The sequence below is a fragment of the Amborella trichopoda genome, chromosome 4, assembly GCF_054954075.1.
Source record: "Amborella trichopoda isolate Santa Cruz 75 chromosome 4, AtrichopodaSantaCruz75HAP2 v2.0, whole genome shotgun sequence".
NCBI classification, from domain to species: domain Eukaryota; kingdom Viridiplantae; phylum Streptophyta; class Magnoliopsida; order Amborellales; family Amborellaceae; genus Amborella; species Amborella trichopoda.
The window spans coordinates 36,782,714-36,800,197 of NC_142339.1; the positions used below are offsets into that span (position 1 = coordinate 36,782,714).

Consider the following 17,484-nt stretch of genomic DNA (forward strand, 5'->3'; position numbering starts at 1 on the left):
CTACGAGGCCAGACGTGTTAGATACACTCGACCTTTTACATCATATGGGACTAGACATTTTGAACTGGATATACCTAATCTTTTATGTAATACGGGTCTAGACATTTTAAGCTGGATACACTTGACCTTTTACGTCATACAGGGTTAGACGTTTTAAACTGTCTTTCAAAAGTTATTTTTATTTGAAAGTGGTTGGCAGTTTAGGCTCGTGCCAAGGAGGATAATTTTTGAAATTTTTTTTGGAAGATTATCCTCATTTTTCTTGACACTAGAATTCCTTTTCTATGGAAAAATTCATTTTCTAGAAACTTGTTTAAAATTTTTTAATAAAATTGGGTACCTGCACTCTGATTCCAACATTTTCATTTTTCCATAAGCTTCTAGAATGTTCTGGTAAGTTTTTTGAGGGTAAGTGGGTGCGTGAGAGGTCATGGTACCAGACATTTTAATATCCTAAATAAACACCACATCCAATGGTGTTTAACTAATTATATCATGCTCCGAAATAGGCGCCACGTTATGCGATGTTTAAGGCCCTTACTCCAAATGCCACATTATGCTGCATTCAGGGCCTCCTGCTCTAGATGCCATGTCATGTGAAATTTTTTTTCTTTGACCTATCTTCTTCATTTTTCCTGCTCCAATTCAGATTAGGAGTCGAAATTCCTACCAGGACTCCACTTTTAATCTTTTGATGATGCTTCCCAATCTTTTAAGTGTCTTCTTCTCAAGACTCTCCTTCTCTTTATTTTCAACCCGTTACTGGTTTTGATCAAGATGCCTCCCAAGAAATAAGATAACCCTCTAAGGAGGAAGATAAGGAGCTTGCTCCTCCCCCTTTCTCATGACTTATACCCTTTTCCGAAAGCTTTCCCTTTGACATCTCTCAAGGTTTGCTTAATAGGAAAACACCTTGTCAAGCTCAAGGTTACCTTTTGATCGTCCCGTGGTTTCAAAAGTGGTTTTCTACAGCATGGGAGAGGCCAGAGTTGATGACCTTCATCTTCTCCGTTTCCATTACAGGAGTCTTAGGTATGACACCTCTTATATTAATTTTTAGTTGATAGAAGTACTATCCAAAAGATCTAACTATCAAACAAATAGTTTTTTTTGTTGCTGAGGAAACATCATCAAACAAATTCTGTACGCCTCGTGATGAATCGGCAAAAATAACCATAGAAGGGGCCGAGGTGGAACGCGAGCAATGGGCAGCTTTCATAGCGGTTCATTAGCCAAAAAATGAAGAACCCAAATCCTTGGACTAGGAAAAATAGGCCTTTTAATTTCGAGTCTTATTTTCTTTCCTTTTGTATGTCCATTGGGACTGTTGACGTTTTAGGTTTTGAGTTAGTTTTGAGTCCGTTAGGACAATTAAAGCAGTGGCTCTGAGGCCAATTTGAATACTGTAATAAAGAAAAAGTTTATATAGAGCCGAGCTTTAAATAATTAAATTAGAGTCCACCTCAAAAATTTCATTAGAAGAGGTTGTTTTGATACTCAAATATCTTCAAATTGATCATCTCGACATCAAGATGTATGGACATGAAAAAAAAATGGATTTCAAGTTTTGGAAATAGTGCATCTTATAAGGTACTTTAGACTGTCAATTTTCAAGATTTTTAAATTTTCATAGATCTGCTCGATCTATATTATTTTTGAACTTTAAATTGTATAATTAACGATGAAAATATATTTTAACGCTATCACAATGATTGCCAATATAAAAACCACATTTCTCGACACAATTTGAAGGTGGGCTCTAATTTGATTGTTTAGAACCTCGGCTCTATACAAACCACACTCTTGTAATAATCCCCATGATTTTATGTGGATGAATAAAAATTTTCATAAAAAATCTTGTCGTCCTTTGGCTCTAAAATATTTTAATCATTATTATTATTTATTTAATTCTAAAATTTTGCAGCCCCAAGGGCATTCTGGAAAGTTTCAGGAAATTCGTGCTAAGCGCCACAGTAGATGCCGTTTGCGAAACATATGCAGACACCACAAAGCGCGGCCTGCACTTCCTGGATTTAAACCGGTGCAAACGCCCTTTTACTTCTGTTAACAGTTTCCTCGCTCTCTTTCTCTCTCTCTCTCTTACAAAAAGCAAACCTCCAATCTTTAATCTTCTTCTCAAAAAAAAAAAAAAAATTCATTTATCTGTTTTCGTTTTCTCTCCTGCCTCATTTTAACCCCTTTATCAACTCTCTAGGATACTTATCGGTGGACTCCATTTCTACCACTTTCCCATCTTTCCCTCTACCATTTTCATCACCATGCCCACCAAAACTTATCTGCTAATCACTTTCTCAAACGCCAACGAATCGCAGATGACTGTTGAGGTTCTACAATAGAACTCGAGTCTGAAGCACATTTCGAAGAGCAAGGCTAACGAAAAGGTGTGCCCTTATAAAAACACATTTGTTCTTTTTTTTCTCTTTTCCGTTCATCAAAAGTTTTGTAGTGTTTACTCCATTTTCTTCTTGAAAACTAGTGATAAATCCTCTTCCGTTTGTTTCCATTTTCTCATTTTTGCTCGTATGGGCAAATCCTCCATTTTTTTTTTTTTTCCATTTTCTCATTTTTGCAAGTTTACTCATGCATGCTCTTCTTGGTTGATTTTCATTTTAACATTAGTTGTTGTTTGGCTCAAAAGTTGTCAGTTTGAACAGAATACATATGGATCTGTGATTTGCCCCAAGAATTTTGCCTCAAATTTGACGCAAGCATATTAAATTCTACCCCTACAGTTTGTCGGAACATGCCTTTGAAATGTTAGATAGAATGCTCCATGGATGTTTTCCTTCGATCTTTGCTCGCTTTCAAACCTTTTATGCCATTTTTCGGACATGCCACTGTGCAATGGGCTCTCTGTGCCAGACGCCTGACGTTTGGGCCCAGCTTGATTGGACCCCACGGTATTTGGCATCTAGACCACGGGTCCTTTTGGCCCTAAAATATTTGGGTTGTTGGGACCATTTTTCTGGGCATCCAACCTTTCCAACGTAATATTGCTCTTATTAAGAATTTCTTAGGGATAATTTTGTCATCCTTTTTTTTTTTTTTCATTTTTTTATTACTTTTGCCCCAATTTTTAGGATGAAATATTGTTAATCTTTACCCCATTTTTGGAGAGTCATTCATTATTAATTTGCCACAGTTTTAGGGTGTTTTACGTATTAATTTTTGCCCCTTTTGGTGAGTCCTTCATTTTTAATTTGCCCATGCTTGGATTTTTATGATGTCATATGCATGCTTGAGATCTTTTCTCTTTTTCCTCGTTCTTCTTTTTGTTAGTATTATTTTTTTTATCTTTTACATGAATTTTATATAGATTCTAGATGTCAATTGTTTGCTATTAGTTATTGAACCCTAAACAAAGACAAACTCTTACTAGGTGTAGACACCTCCTTCGAAATTCTGGCTATGGGAACTTCTAAAAACCTTGATTCTGAGCCTAAAGGACCACACAAACTCTAGTAGCCCATAAGCAATATAGACACAATATAATTGCTCCAAAACTGCCCAAAATCTATCCCAACTTGAAGTAGAGCTTGAGAGCTTTCCAACGGTAAAAAAATCGCCCGAATCGTATCTACAAATAAAAATATCTAACAAATGACCATTTAGTCCTTCTGAGATCCAAGTATCGGGCTACAGGCCTAACTGTGACGCGGCCTGGCAGGTCTAGACTCAACCTGATGATGCAGTAAAGGTGTTTAATGATGCAGTAAAGGCATTTTGTGATGCAGTAAAAACGTTTTTTTTTTAATTAGATAAGACTAAATTAAAGAAAAAAAATTCAAAAAAATTCAAAAAAAATCACGAATTAAATCCTATAAATACCCCCCTCCATAACCCAAAAGAAAGATCAAGAAAAGAGACAAAGAAATCCCTTATAAATTCTCGAAATTTAAAAAATAACCCAAAAATACCTAAAAATAGGAAAACTCCTTAAAAAATTCCTAAAAAATTTGAAAAAACCCAAAAAATCACAGAAAATCCCAGAATTCATATTCAACCTTTGGAGATCCCAAAACCCTGAGAAAACTAAGGAAATTCTTCTCCAATACTTAAAAAAACCTAGGGAGACCCTACTTCAAATTCGCAGCTTTTCTTCATACTTTAGGAACCCTAGAACTAGGTCAAAGAATATTAGATCTACCAATTCTAGCATGCAAAGACATCTAAAAAAATGAGATGGTAGTACAAATCAGAAGAGCGGCTCGATCCATGCTCGAAACTTTGGGTTTCGGGTCCCTAAAGGTAAGTATATTTCTCTAAGTATATTTCTCTTTGATTAATTTAATTTGTTTTTTGTCATTTAGTTATCCGCTTTTTTTTAATTTTTTTTAGAAATTAATGTATTACTAGATTTAATTAAATTTAGAAGCATTTTTTTTAGGTCAAAATACAGATTTGCAGTTGGCATTGCTTGTGGACTCAGAAAAAGACCGGATTTGTATAAATCTGGGATTTTTCTAAGTCCATAATTAAAGAGACCCCACTCTCTCTAACGTCTTTCGGTTGGGGTCCGACCCAGGGGTTAGACCACTTGGGTTATCTTTTCTAGTCTCGAAGGCAGTCAACGTGTCAACAATTCTTCTCCCATTAGACTTGTCAATTCTTTGTTGTCCTTCTCTCTTCCCCCTCTACTTTTTTGACAGGGGTGGAGAATACCTGTAACAATCCTAAAATTTCAAAAAAACAAAAAAAAAAAAAAAAAAAGGGGGAAATGATGCTTTTAATAGGTGATGGTCTGATTGAGTATGATGGTCCTTGGGGACCATCACTATTTTCAAAACTTTTACTTTGGTTTAACTTTTGCTTTACCTGCTTTTGCCTCATGCTGCTTGCAGCTGGCAACGTCCTTTAGCGGACATGGTTTTCGTACGATAAAAGTAGACTTTTAACGCGACACCTCAGGTATGAGGTAGAGCGTAATAAAATAATATAATAATACGTTATAAGAATTTAAATAGGGGATGTGAGCACTCCCACCCTAAAACAAAATTTTGAGATCTCTCTCTCTGGTCGAAACACAGTGAACTTCTCTCTTGAACCGAATTTTTTATCGGAAGCTCCCTCTCAAATAATTGTGGGTAAGTGACATCGTCTTTCTGAAAAATAGTCTATTTTTAATAAATAGTGATATTTCCGTCTAGGATCTTTATTTTATCAGTTTTGTGTGTAAGTGACCTCATTGTCTCGAAAAATAATCCATTCTTTTTAAAAAATAAAATGAAATAATTATTTCTGCTTATTATCATGAATTTTAGGCGCGATAAATTTTATGCGCACGTGACCTCATTATCTTGAAAAATAATCTTTTTAATAAAAATTGTGATATTTTATCTATATTAGAAATTTTGAATACTGTAAATTAGAAAAATAAATTTATTTATTTTTCTTGTCTATTGTTAGAAATAAATGTGATATTTCTGCTTTTAGTAAAATTGTGATATTTCTTTCTACTGTTTTGAATATTTAGACATTGTAAAATTCATGTGCAAATGACTGCCTTATTATTTAAAAATTGACATTTTTGCAATTGATTATAGTATTGTTGTGAAATGTTTATTTGTGAATTGATATTCCATAAATTGTGATAATTCCGTATTCTTGAATTTTTATAAGAGTTTTTCTATACATATTAAATTTGCAATTATGCTAGAATGCCTTTACAAACTGCTACCTTTCTAAATTTGAGCCCAAAATATTTGATTGGTTATTTTTGAAATATTATAGAGAGTGACTGTTATTAATGGTTTAAGTGAAATTCATATTAATGGTTTCAGTGATATGTTGAGTACATGATATTGCTGCTTTCGAATGTTTAAAGAGATTTAGAAATAATTTAAGTATGCAAGTGGACTCATCCGGTTCGCCGGTGAGGTATAAGTGGACCTATCTAGGACGCCAGTAGGGATTAAGTGGACTCATCCGGTACGCCGGTGAGGTATAAGTGGACCTGCAGGGATTAAGTGGACCTATCTGGGACGCCGATAGGGATTAAGTGGGCCCATCAAGACGCTGATGGGGTATATAGGTGACCTACTTGGGACGCCAGTAGGGTATTTTGTGAAATCCTTTGAATTATGTACTGCCGTTAAAAGTGTTATAAGCATTTCAATTACTCGGATTATACTTAATTATGCATTTATTGAAAGTGAAACTGTTGATGCATTTCTGTTAATAGATCTCATTTTGGAAAATATTGATATCTTTCAATCATGATTATTTTTAGGATTATGATGATCACTTACTGAGTAGCCAAACTCATCAAACTATGGTAAACATTTTTTCAGGATAACTACGGATTCATTTTGAGTGCTAGTCAAGATCAACCTTGGAAGATACTGTTGTTGTGCTAGCTTTCTTTATTTACTATGTAAGACCTCGCCACTGTAAATTTGTCCTATCAATATATGTATATATGTTTTGTCCGTCACATCTCAGGAATAATAGTATTGTAAATTCTTGGGGTGTGACAATACCACTCTATCAATAAAAAGAAAAACAAGTAGCAATTCAGTTTCAATTTGAGCTTGGAAGCAACGTGTTATCTATCGATAGGCGAGAACAGAGCTACCTGCTATCGGTTGCTTCGCATATGTATTATAGTATGGCTGGCTTGGAGACATCAGAGGAAGACCATCATCTATACCAACGCGTGTCGTAAGGCCTCGCTCCGTGCTTATAAGCTCTATTCACTGCCTACGGAACGAGTCACCACAGGGTACATTCATAGCTTCATTCATTCATTGAATCTTGCTGATAACCATTTGCATTGCGATCAATTGCCACACCACCTCTATCATACATACATATGACATTACACGACACGAGAGTGCATGGTCAACACACACCTACAGTGCTTACGTTCCGCTTGCGGCCAATACAACCACAACCTAACTTGCACGATATTCAACAACCGAACCTACTGGTAGTCCCGGGGAGACGGTTCGGAAGTAGCGGCGAGAGCGAAATTAGAGTTATTTAAAACAATAACCAACCGAATATCGAATGGGAAATACATAGATAAAGTAAACCTTTCGAATTACGCTTAGAATTGAGGTAAGTGAGAAGCTTGTAAGTTTCGCCTTAAGCTATAGGGCTTCCCTAGAGGGATGAGGTAGTTGTACCACTTCTGGGACCACAATATGTGATTGAATTCTATACGAGCATCAAATCAAATCGTTTCCCCTCATGGATTGTCAGCTATTGAATCTCTTTCTGATGCTCGCTATAGGAAATGAACCTGCCAGCGGCCCTTCTCTAATCAAGTTACAAGCCCCCCTCTCAAATAAGTAGTCTTCGCCGGTAGTAAGTAAATTCAGTCTATTCCTTTCTCCTGCAAGTGACGTCATTCAGGTACTGATTGATACAACACAAGATTGACAAACGAGACTTAGAATTGTAGAGCATGAAAAGCAACTGGCATAGGCACAATAGCCCTATGTCCGCCGGCCCGCGCTCCTTTGGTATATTTGTGCCTTCCATCTATCTGTTCTTTGAAAGTCTTACCGGAGTTCCAACGTCCTCAACTTCCTTTCGTCTTGTGACTATTAGAGAGGGAGAACTAGCACTCAAGCTATAACGTTGAACTCGTTCGTTATATATAGCTTACTATGGGGAATGGGGGGGGCTAACTTTGACATAAAGATCGAGAGCATGGAAGGCTATTCTAGAGTAAAAGTCTCATTGAATTGCGTATAAAAAAGCTCCTAAACAGGTTCTACAATAAGTTCATAACAAAGATCAAATAGCAGAGCGGTCAGGGAAGTTGGTGTGCGATAGGCCAATCAGAAATGGAAGTTGGGGAGGGGGGAGCTAACATTGACATAAAGATCAAGAGCATGGAAGGCTATTCCAGAGTAAAAATCTCATTGCATTGCGCATAAAAAACCTCCTAAACAGGTTCTACAACGAGTTCATAACAAAGATCAAACAACAGAGTGGTCAGAGAAGTTGGTTTGCGATAGGCCAATCAGAAATGGAAGTTACATACTCGTCGGCCACCTTCACTAGAACAATCGAACGAAGAATCGCCGTATTGGCTCTATATGCATAGCCTGCTTCTCCACGACCTGATCTCCACTATGGAATTGCTTGTCCCTGACCCCCGAGAAATCAATACATATTCACATATATTTGATTTTGAATATGTTGATCTTTAAATGGATGCTGCATATGCCGACTCTTTCTGACCTTTATATAAATTAAATATACATATGAAGGAAGCACCTTGTCTTGTGTTGAACCCCAACCTCTTCCCCTCCATTTTATCGGTCTGAGTCTACTTAACTATAGGTACTTGTAGATGATCGAACGACACGATAGCGACGCGAACCATGGGCGAAAGTAGGCTCTACTGAATGAGGGGAACTGCTTGTCAAACAACGAGGTAGTGAGCATAGATAGGACAAGACAAGCTTTCCATCCGCTTAAAGACTGACAGCCTGGACCGAGTGCTTCCGTCACGAGTGCTAGCTAAATTGCCCAAAAGCCTACTGACTGGCTTGACTTCCTACTTCTGAACCGTACGCTTTTAGTTCCTTCTTGCACTTAGAAGTCAACCGTGCTTTTCGAAAAGACGGAACTAGACAGATTTAAATTCTTGATCCTTTCCCAACCCTGACTAAACTTCACTTTACTTGACTTCACTTGATAACAGTTAGTGTTAACTGCTCTTATATGCATTTAACTGCACTTAACCCTGGCTTCACTTAACTGAACTTGACTTCACTTGTAAGCAGTCAGTGTAGACTTCACTTGACTTCACTTGTAGGCAGTCAGTGTAGACTTCACTTGACTGCTTACTTCACTTGTTGGCAGAGACTAGGAACAACTATGTTGCGCTGCCTTGAACTTGCTAACAGCACCATACACACGCGGCTCATGTACGTATGTGGCCCTCGAGTCGATCTTACCTCCGCTGTCTGCCCGTGCGCATAGGTCGACTCACAAGAAATGCAGCTAGCTCACCAACCAACTGTTCATGTTTGAGCATGTTGCTTCATTTTTTTAATACACCAACCACCTGAATAGACTGACGTGGTAGCCTACGGTAGTATCCGGATGGATGGATAGAGACTGATCCCTTTCTAAATAGATTGCCCCCAGCCCCCAGAGACATACAGACTTTTCACCCCCATAAAGACAACCCTTCCCGGCCTTTCTTTCCTCATCATTCATAATTGAACTGATGATCCGACGGGGTGTTCTGCGGGGCGGTTAAAGGAAGGCAATCACGAGGTCAGGCGCCGGGGATAAAAACAAAACTACTCACATTGAACAAATGGAATCTAATACCCTAACCTAAGATCATCCTTTCCTGAATCTTAGCTCTTCTCTTTCTTTTTTTACTACTACCAAAGGCCTGAAGATTGAAATTACGTCTTCGTGTCGTATGCCTGGAACAAGAAGGCCTATTCGTCGTACAATTTCGACGATTCAAAAAAGAAAGGACTCTCCCTTAGTGTCTTGCCACTTCCGTCGTTCAAGAACAAACACAACACTTTGCCTAATTCTTTTGAGTCCCGGCCCGATTTTTCCCCACTAACCAAGTACGTTACGACCACTGAACAAACTTGGTTGACGAACATAGTTTATGCGCCACTAATGTAGCAGCTTGTCGAGCATTTGACAAACTCACACGAAGACGACTGAGGTATCTTCTTTTCAGAATTTTTCCATCTCTGCTGAAGATCACTTCTGGCCTCCAGATTCATTCCCATGGCTTGGAAACCGCAGAGAAGCTCTTCTTTAGATGGCGCTCGACTTCCTCGGGCCATACCTTTACCACCATTCTTCAATAAACCATCCAGGTGTGGAATCAAAGCTTCAATTGCTTTCCAGGTAGAGAATCCAGTAGTGGTTTTGACGGCCGTTATCATGGAGAAAGGTTGTGAAGAAAGCTTCCTGGTACTCATTGTAGTCGTAGATAATGTTTTGAAACATATTCGGTTTACTAGCAACTTCATCCTTCCACTAGTATGATGGTATCCAGGAAGGAGACTTAAAGAACTTCTTCCCCGGTCCAATGGGGAAGTTCGGACCGGAAGGGCCTTACAAGTCTATAGCACGAAGCGAGTGTTTGACAGTGATACTAGATGAAATAGGAGCGAGACGTTCTCCTTTCAAATCGCTAAGAAGATATTCGGCGGGCTGACCACAAAGTCAGAACAAACGACCGAGTCTCCAACGCCTCCTCCGGTGCAAACACCCTTTGCTGCGCTGCGCTCATCACGAGAAGCGGGGGAACTCTCTTGGGTGGATTGAAAACTAGCGGCCAAACCAAAGAAGAATATGAAAGAAGTGGAGGTGGTGAAGATCACAGGATGTCACTTTGGGTTTTGTTGATATACTACGTGATGATTTTCTTGAAAAAGACCGAAGTCGCGATATTTATTTCAAAAAGGAACGCCACCATGTGAAGTCGCGGTAAAGTGGTAGTATCAACTTCCTTAGTCTTAGTCTGCTTTCTTTTATATGAGTAAAAGGAATGAAAGGCGTAAGAGTATTAGATTCCCTTAGTTGTAGGTACTAGGTAGAAATGGAGGGAATAAGAGTACTAGACTAGATTCCCTTAGTTGTAGGTACTAGGTAGAAATGGAGGGAATAAGAGTACTAGATTCCCTTAGGCTTGGGTAATTGAGATAGGGAATAGAAGGAAGTAAGGATAGGAATATAGTCAAAGCAAGCGTAGGCTTGAATCGGGAAGTAATAAGTAAGGGCAGGTGTATTAGCATTAGTACATGGAAGAAACCCTTGTACCTAATGCGGCAACGTAATGTAGTAATAGTTGCACCACGAACCTGGACTTTTCCATTATTCTCTTTCTTTCATTTCTCGAATACTATCTGCTACGGTACAACCAAACCAATCAAATAGGACTTAGAACAAAAATACCTTTTCTAGAACCATGAAAAATTCTTTTTATATTTCCCATCGAATTAGGAGAATATGATTATGCCCTTCATGAATTATTATAACCCCTACTTTTTTACACCAGGATCCTCAGTTTAGATTTCGAAGGTCCATACCAGAAGAAAGAGTGAAATCGTTCAGGAGGCCCAGGAAGAGTGAAATCGTTCAGGAGGCCCAGGAAGAGTGAAATCGTTCAGGCGGCCCAGGACATAGGAAAGGATCAGTAGCCAACACCTCTTCTTTCGTTTCACCTTCCCCATCTGTCTATCAAAAGGCAAACATCTCATGCTACCTTTATCCTTGAACTAAGGGGCTTAATCCATTACGGCCGGTTAAAGGGCTCAAGCCGGTCGGGTTCTGTGGAACCAGGCATAGCATACTTAATCGAGTATTTCACTCCAGGCGAACGCTCATGCTACTACCTTAGTCTAAGGCTATAGAGAAATCACTATAGCTGTTTGACTATAAGATAGACCAAAGGTGAGCGCTCATCACTTACCGATTGCTTAGGATGGCCTTTTCAAAAGTAACTCAGTTCGTGTTAAGATTTGAGCAGATCTCATCCCAGAGATCGACATAGATTAGAGCGTAAACAGTAGGATAGACCTTTGGGATGTGTGTAGGATTAGGCCATTTGTTATAAATCCAGCTTTGCTTACCAATTTATGTTTCCGGTTTAGATCAGAGACTAACTCAATTCCCTTCCCTTGTGACGAGAACACTTTCTGCTTAGAGGATGTGACTCAGATCTGTGAAGTCAGAAGTGATGGGGAGCCCCTTCTTAGTATTCCTTCAGAGGCTGCTAGTGCCTATGAGAGTGAGTGTAATGATGCTTATAGACATGCCATTTTCTATGATCAAAGAATGGGGAAAGGACGAGATCCGCCTGGGGAGGTAGTTTGAGATATATGGTGGTGGAGAGACTTCTGTAGTCGAGGGTCTGAGGGCGAGGGAGTAGAGCACCTCGCGGCCGATGACTTAAGACCGATGGACCTTCACTGACCCAATGAGAGGGTATTAGTCAAGGAGACAATGAGCCTAGTTGGCTTATGACTACAGTGGCAGTTAGGGCTATGAGAGTTGTGGGAACCCCATCAGTTGCAGAGCAGGGAGACATGGGGGGCCTAGTGCCCTTGAGTTGGAAGATCTTGATATAATGAAGGTAGCTGCTCCTGAGCTTGAGGGGTCAGAGGTATTGAAGCCTATTGCTTTAGACATTAGGGTTTCGGAGGTACTAGAGCTTGCGACTGAGGCACTAGTGGAGGAGGAGATGTTGCATGAGACAGAGGCAACTTCCCCTGCTGATGATATTGCGGTTGATACCCTCACCTGCTGGGAGAGAATTGCAAGAGTGATAGAGTAGGCTCACGATGTTAAAGAGCAAGCCATGATTGAGGAGTCAACCAAGATTTTCAGAGAGGAGATAGATCCAGCTGCTAATCTCAGAGAGCTCTCATTGACAGAGGAATGGGTTTTGCGAGCATTCTTAGCTTATTTATTCAGATCGTTTTTATTCCCTGACTATTCGAAAGGATGTGTCTGATTGATGGTGTTATGGATGACGAGGGACTTGAGATACTTGGAGAGGGTTGCATAGGCACCAGCAATTCTTGTGTGGTTACGTTTAGTCACCTCAAGGAGAGTGCACTTCCTACGGGTTTGTTCAATCTTTCTTTAGGGACCCCATCTATTTAACCTAGGTTTTAGGATCTTTCATCAGGCCTGACAACTCTGATGATTTGCTGAGTTTCTATTTTTTAATTTAGGTATGGGCATGGGAGTACATTGCGATTCCCCACCTGACCCAGGGCGATTAGTGTCCCAGTTTCTTATTATTTACCATTGGGCATTCAACGTATGGAAGATTGACGAGTCGCATTCAAGATCATTCTAGTCTCTTTTCCTTGACATTTTGAGTGTCTGGGAGACGAGTCTTATAAAACTTCACTCCCTCATTTTTTGAGTTTTCCTTGCTATGCAGGAGTCATGTTGACTTTTCTCTTCTTTCTTTTCCAGATTGACTGGATTCCAATGAGAGTCGAACATGTTCCTCTAGCTTACGCAGATTCCTCTCGAATTTTCAGACCACTGCCCACCTGATTTGCATGGACACCGTGGAGCCTTACTTCCTAGGGATAGTTTGTCGTCAATTTGGACTGCCTCAGTCGTTGTTCGAGTATACACTTCCATGACAACCTTCCAAGGTCCGAATTACTGATCAGACATCCTACCTGACAGATATGGAGCCTTGGATCAAGGAGTGGTGTGGCAGGGCCACCAGGGTCATTGGAGAGGAAGCTACACATGGGAGATCCCATGTGCTAACTATGAGGAGAGACACAGAGCCGCCTCGAGAGATGTTGCTACCTTATGTGCACACGGCAAGGAGGTGGCTCGATAGCTAGGGATTGTTAGATCTAGAGGGAGAGTGGACCTGCCAGCCTTGTCATGAGGAGAACATCCTTCTATGAGCTCGACCTGTGGAGGAGATTCAAGTCAGGACGTTGGTGAAGGGCAAGCATGCAAAATTATTACAAAGGAGGGCAGCAAAGCTCAAGAGCCTTCGATGGTCTTTTGAGGTGGTCACAGAGGTGAGAGAGATTCTGTTAATTAAGCGAGATTCCCTACAAATCGAGCTCGATGGAGCTCAAGCAGAGAGAGCCGCAGAAGAGGCAGAGCATGATGCTTTGAGAGTTGAATTAGAGAGAGCATGATCGACATCGGCTCCTTTGTCGGTTATTCTTATATCAACACCCAGTGTCACCCAAGATACCAAGAGATGGTTGTAGAAGCTCGAGATTACTGTGGCTCATATTCAATTAGATAGAGTACATTTCTTTTCTTTTCTCTCTTTTATTTTTCCTTTATTTATTTATTTATTTATTTTTATATGGTGCTCACTTGCTTTCTCCATTACTTTTGCTAACACATCTGACTCTCTTTTTTTTTCTCTCTCTCTCTCTCTCTTTTCGTTTTATTTTTAGAACATGCTTAAGCAGCAGCTTCGTGATGCTCAAGAGAAAATAGAGGATGTAGAAGACATACCATCCATGCTAAGCAGTTATGTGGTGGAGGCAAGTGGTGATCCTTCTCGTGCATTGAAAGTTCCTTTGGTGTGGGAGCCTCGTCCACCTCCAGCCCCATCTCCATCACAGACTCCCAATTCCCTCACAGAATATAGAGGGCTCCTGGCGGGTGCAGTCGAGACTTGAAGAGCAGGGAGAGTGTGACCTTCTGCTTCTTGACATTTTGTACTTTTTTTTTTTTTTTGCACATGTATGGATGATCTTACTTGTGCATAGTTATGTGCATACATTTCCTTTTAGGACATTTTATTCTTTTCTTTTCTCGTCCCCCCTCCTTCCCCCCCCTGCCCCCCCCCCCCCCGGCCCTCCCACCAACATTTATCTTTCTTTCTCTTTTTTTAATTTTTAATTTCTTTTATTTTTTATGTACAACTTATGTCTGATTGCAACTCTGCTTTTTACTTCATAGATGGGTGATGCACAAATCTCAGTGTATGCATGGGTTTATCAATATTAAGAGGGACACTTTGTATTTGCACAAACAGTTTAGACTATGCCACGTGAGCCCAATGCCCTTGTTTTGGGGGTTTTTCCCATTATGTCAATTATTTGACCATCGAGTGTGGGACACACACACATGGAGACTAGTTTGCCCCATTTTGCCTTAGGGATTCTAGTTGAGAGAAAGAAAGTTCCCACACTAGACAGTGTCGCCATTGATGAGGTTTACCCATTCCCAATAACGGATAGTTGACAGTATACTCATACAACCATTGAGTGCTTGACTAGTTTCATGCCCTTGTGACGCAAGATTTAGAGGTTGGTTTAAAAAATCAAGGCGAGACTGATTAACAATTTTTCCTTATGTAGTGATGGAAGGAGTTCTTTAATGTTTTTGGAAATGATTTTATTTTGAGAAAGGCCTTTTGAAAGTGATTTCTTTTTAAATTTTTTATTTATTTTATGTGTGTGTATCTTAAAAGGTTTGTGGAAACATTTTTAAATAAAGGGATGGGCCTTACAATTTTTGCCTCATGCTGTCCCTTGGGTCGTGATTTTTCATTATTATCTATTTGTATCCCTGTTAATGGTTTTTATAAACCGGATTTACCGGCGATTTCATGAGGATGTCATGAAGTTGCAAGTACTCCTTGACCCTTGGAATTCTTCCCCCTCGTATCAGGGGTGTTTTTTGTGGATTCCAATGGTTTTCTGCCTTAGAACGCATTTGATATTGTCCCTGTGTTCAGGGAATTTCCTCAGATCTTCCAAATCCTATTTCCTTCTTTGATCTACCAACGATGGTTTAGTTAGGACCCTTTACGGACACGAGGGTCTTCCACTCCAATCTATGCTTTTTTCAAGAGCTGTCGTATGCAATGTGCTTTGCTCATTTTTTTTTTTTGTTAAGGTTACTATCCCTACATTTGTTGTTAAAAAGTCTTAAGTATTCATTCTTTGGATTGCGCTTTAAGGGTTTCTTGGCCATAGCGCCTCTCTTGGAGGTTTTCATTATGATTTTAATACTATTTCTATTTTGCTTTTTCCTTTAAGGTAGTTGTCCCCACAGTTGTTGCTAAAGAGTCTTAAGTATATCCATTCTCCAGATTGCACTTAAGGGTTTCTTTGATGTAGTGCCTCACTTGGATGTTTTCACTATAACTCTTTTTTTTGGACCCATTACGCTTAATATCTTTTGAGATACGTGGCATTGATGGGGTCCTCGAATTCTCGACCCTCTTGATCTTTGATACTGTAGGAATTGCGTGTATATACATGAGTTACTACAAATGGCCCTTCCCAAATAGGTTTGAATTTTCCTAATGGGTGTGGGTGTATAGGAGAGTGAAATTTTTTCTTAAGAACTAAATCCCCAACTTTGAATTGTCAGGAGAATGACCTTCTTTTAATATTCTCTCTCGATCCTACAATGGTATGCTAAGATGTTTTTTTTTACGCACAAAGTTGTATTTTGTCTAGAATGTTAAGAGCGGCGACACATGCTTCTGCTTTATCCTCCACATCAGATTCTCTATGAGCAAGCACTCTTAGGGAAGGTATCTCAACTTCAATAGGTAGTACAACCTACATACCATGAACTAGCGAGTAGGGGGTCATGCGGGTAAGATTTTTTCTGTGGTTTGGTAGGCACATATTGTATCATTTAACTTCTCATGCATCCTTGCCACTTTCAATTATTCTATCAATGATCTTCAAGAGTGCTTTATTTGTAGCGTCAACTTGACCATTCGCTTGGCCGTAGTAAGATGTAAAAAATTTCTGATTATCCCAAACTAGTACAACTTGGCTACCTTTTCATTTTTAAAGCTGGTCGCATTATCAGTAGTGATTGACAATGGGACTCCAATTCTGAATATGATGTTGTTCTTTATGAAGCGAACCACATGCTGACCTTTGATCTTGGTAAATGATATAGCTTCTTCCCATTTCGTGAAGTACTCCATAGCTGTCAATATATATCAATGCCCATTTGCGGCTTTTGGAGTAATCATTCAAATGATATCAATACTCCCACATAGTAAAAGGCCCCACTGGTGGTGTTAAGTGGCATGGACAACGCATGTATGAGGTCCCCATAAAGTTGGCATTTGGGACATCTTTTGATAAATTTCCAATAGTCCTCAGCGATAGTGGTCCAATAATAACCTTGATGTCTGATCTTTTGCGCCAAGGTAGCTGCTCCAGCGTGTCCATTGTGCAAATCGAACAGAACTTGATTTGTCTCTGGTTCGTCAATGCACTTGAGAATGATGTTGTCGAAAGACCTTTTCTAGAGGACATCATCTCCGATCAGGAAGTTCATAGAGCCTCTCTATCTTTCTTGGTGGCCCCTTCAGGATACGTTCCATCTTTTAGTAGGCGTAACATGTCATGGAACCACGGATTTTCTTCTATCAACGCATTCAGACCCTCTTCAACCACCTCGCCTTTGTCTTGTTCTTTTTCTCTTTCTATTTTTAGCGGAGAAGGGTCGTGCTTATACCTAATGTAAAATGGTTGTATAGTAACCTCTTTAGGGATATCCACCATTGACGCGAGGGTGGCTAAGGTGTTGTCGAAGTGATTGTTTTCCCTAGCTACATATCGGGAAGTTGTTTGTTTAAAAACTCTAATCATGCTATCAAATTTATTTTGGTAAGGTCGTAATTTTTTGTCTTTGACTTTCTATTTCCGCTTGACTTGGCTGATACTAAGGAGGGATTTGTTTATGACCCGCAATTGTTGAATCCCCATTGCAATGGCATTCTCGATTCCAGCTACTAGAGCCTCATACTCTTGATTAGGGAAGGTACATGGAAAGTCCAGGCTTATAGCTGTCAGCATCATGATTCTTTCGGGTGGGCATAATATGATTCGTACACATGCCCCATACTCATTTCATGCACCATTAAAGTATAGCTCCCAAGTTGGATATTCAATTGTGAAGAGATCCTTGTCTGGGAGATCTGTGTTAACAATAATGTTATTAGGTAATGCCTGCTTGGGTAAGTGGTCAGCTATG

General features: G+C 39.7%; 1 long non-coding RNA gene across 3 annotated transcripts; it reads left to right on the top strand.

Moving 5' to 3' along the window:
• The first annotated feature begins 548 nt into the window (after positions 1-548).
• LOC148782427 (uncharacterized) lies at positions 549-14,566 on the top strand. Of its 3 annotated transcripts, none has more exons than XR_016053533.1 (4): positions 549-1,032; positions 1,925-2,402; positions 6,312-6,742; positions 13,920-14,566. It is a non-coding gene; the product is annotated as an uncharacterized LOC148782427 (long non-coding RNA). The 3 variants fall into 3 exon arrangements; XR_016053534.1 differs by having other exon boundaries at positions 551-1,032; positions 1,932-2,402; positions 6,312-6,394; XR_016053535.1 differs by having other exon boundaries at positions 552-1,032; positions 1,952-2,402; positions 6,312-6,394.
• Positions 14,567-17,484: the final 2,918 nt, after the last annotated feature.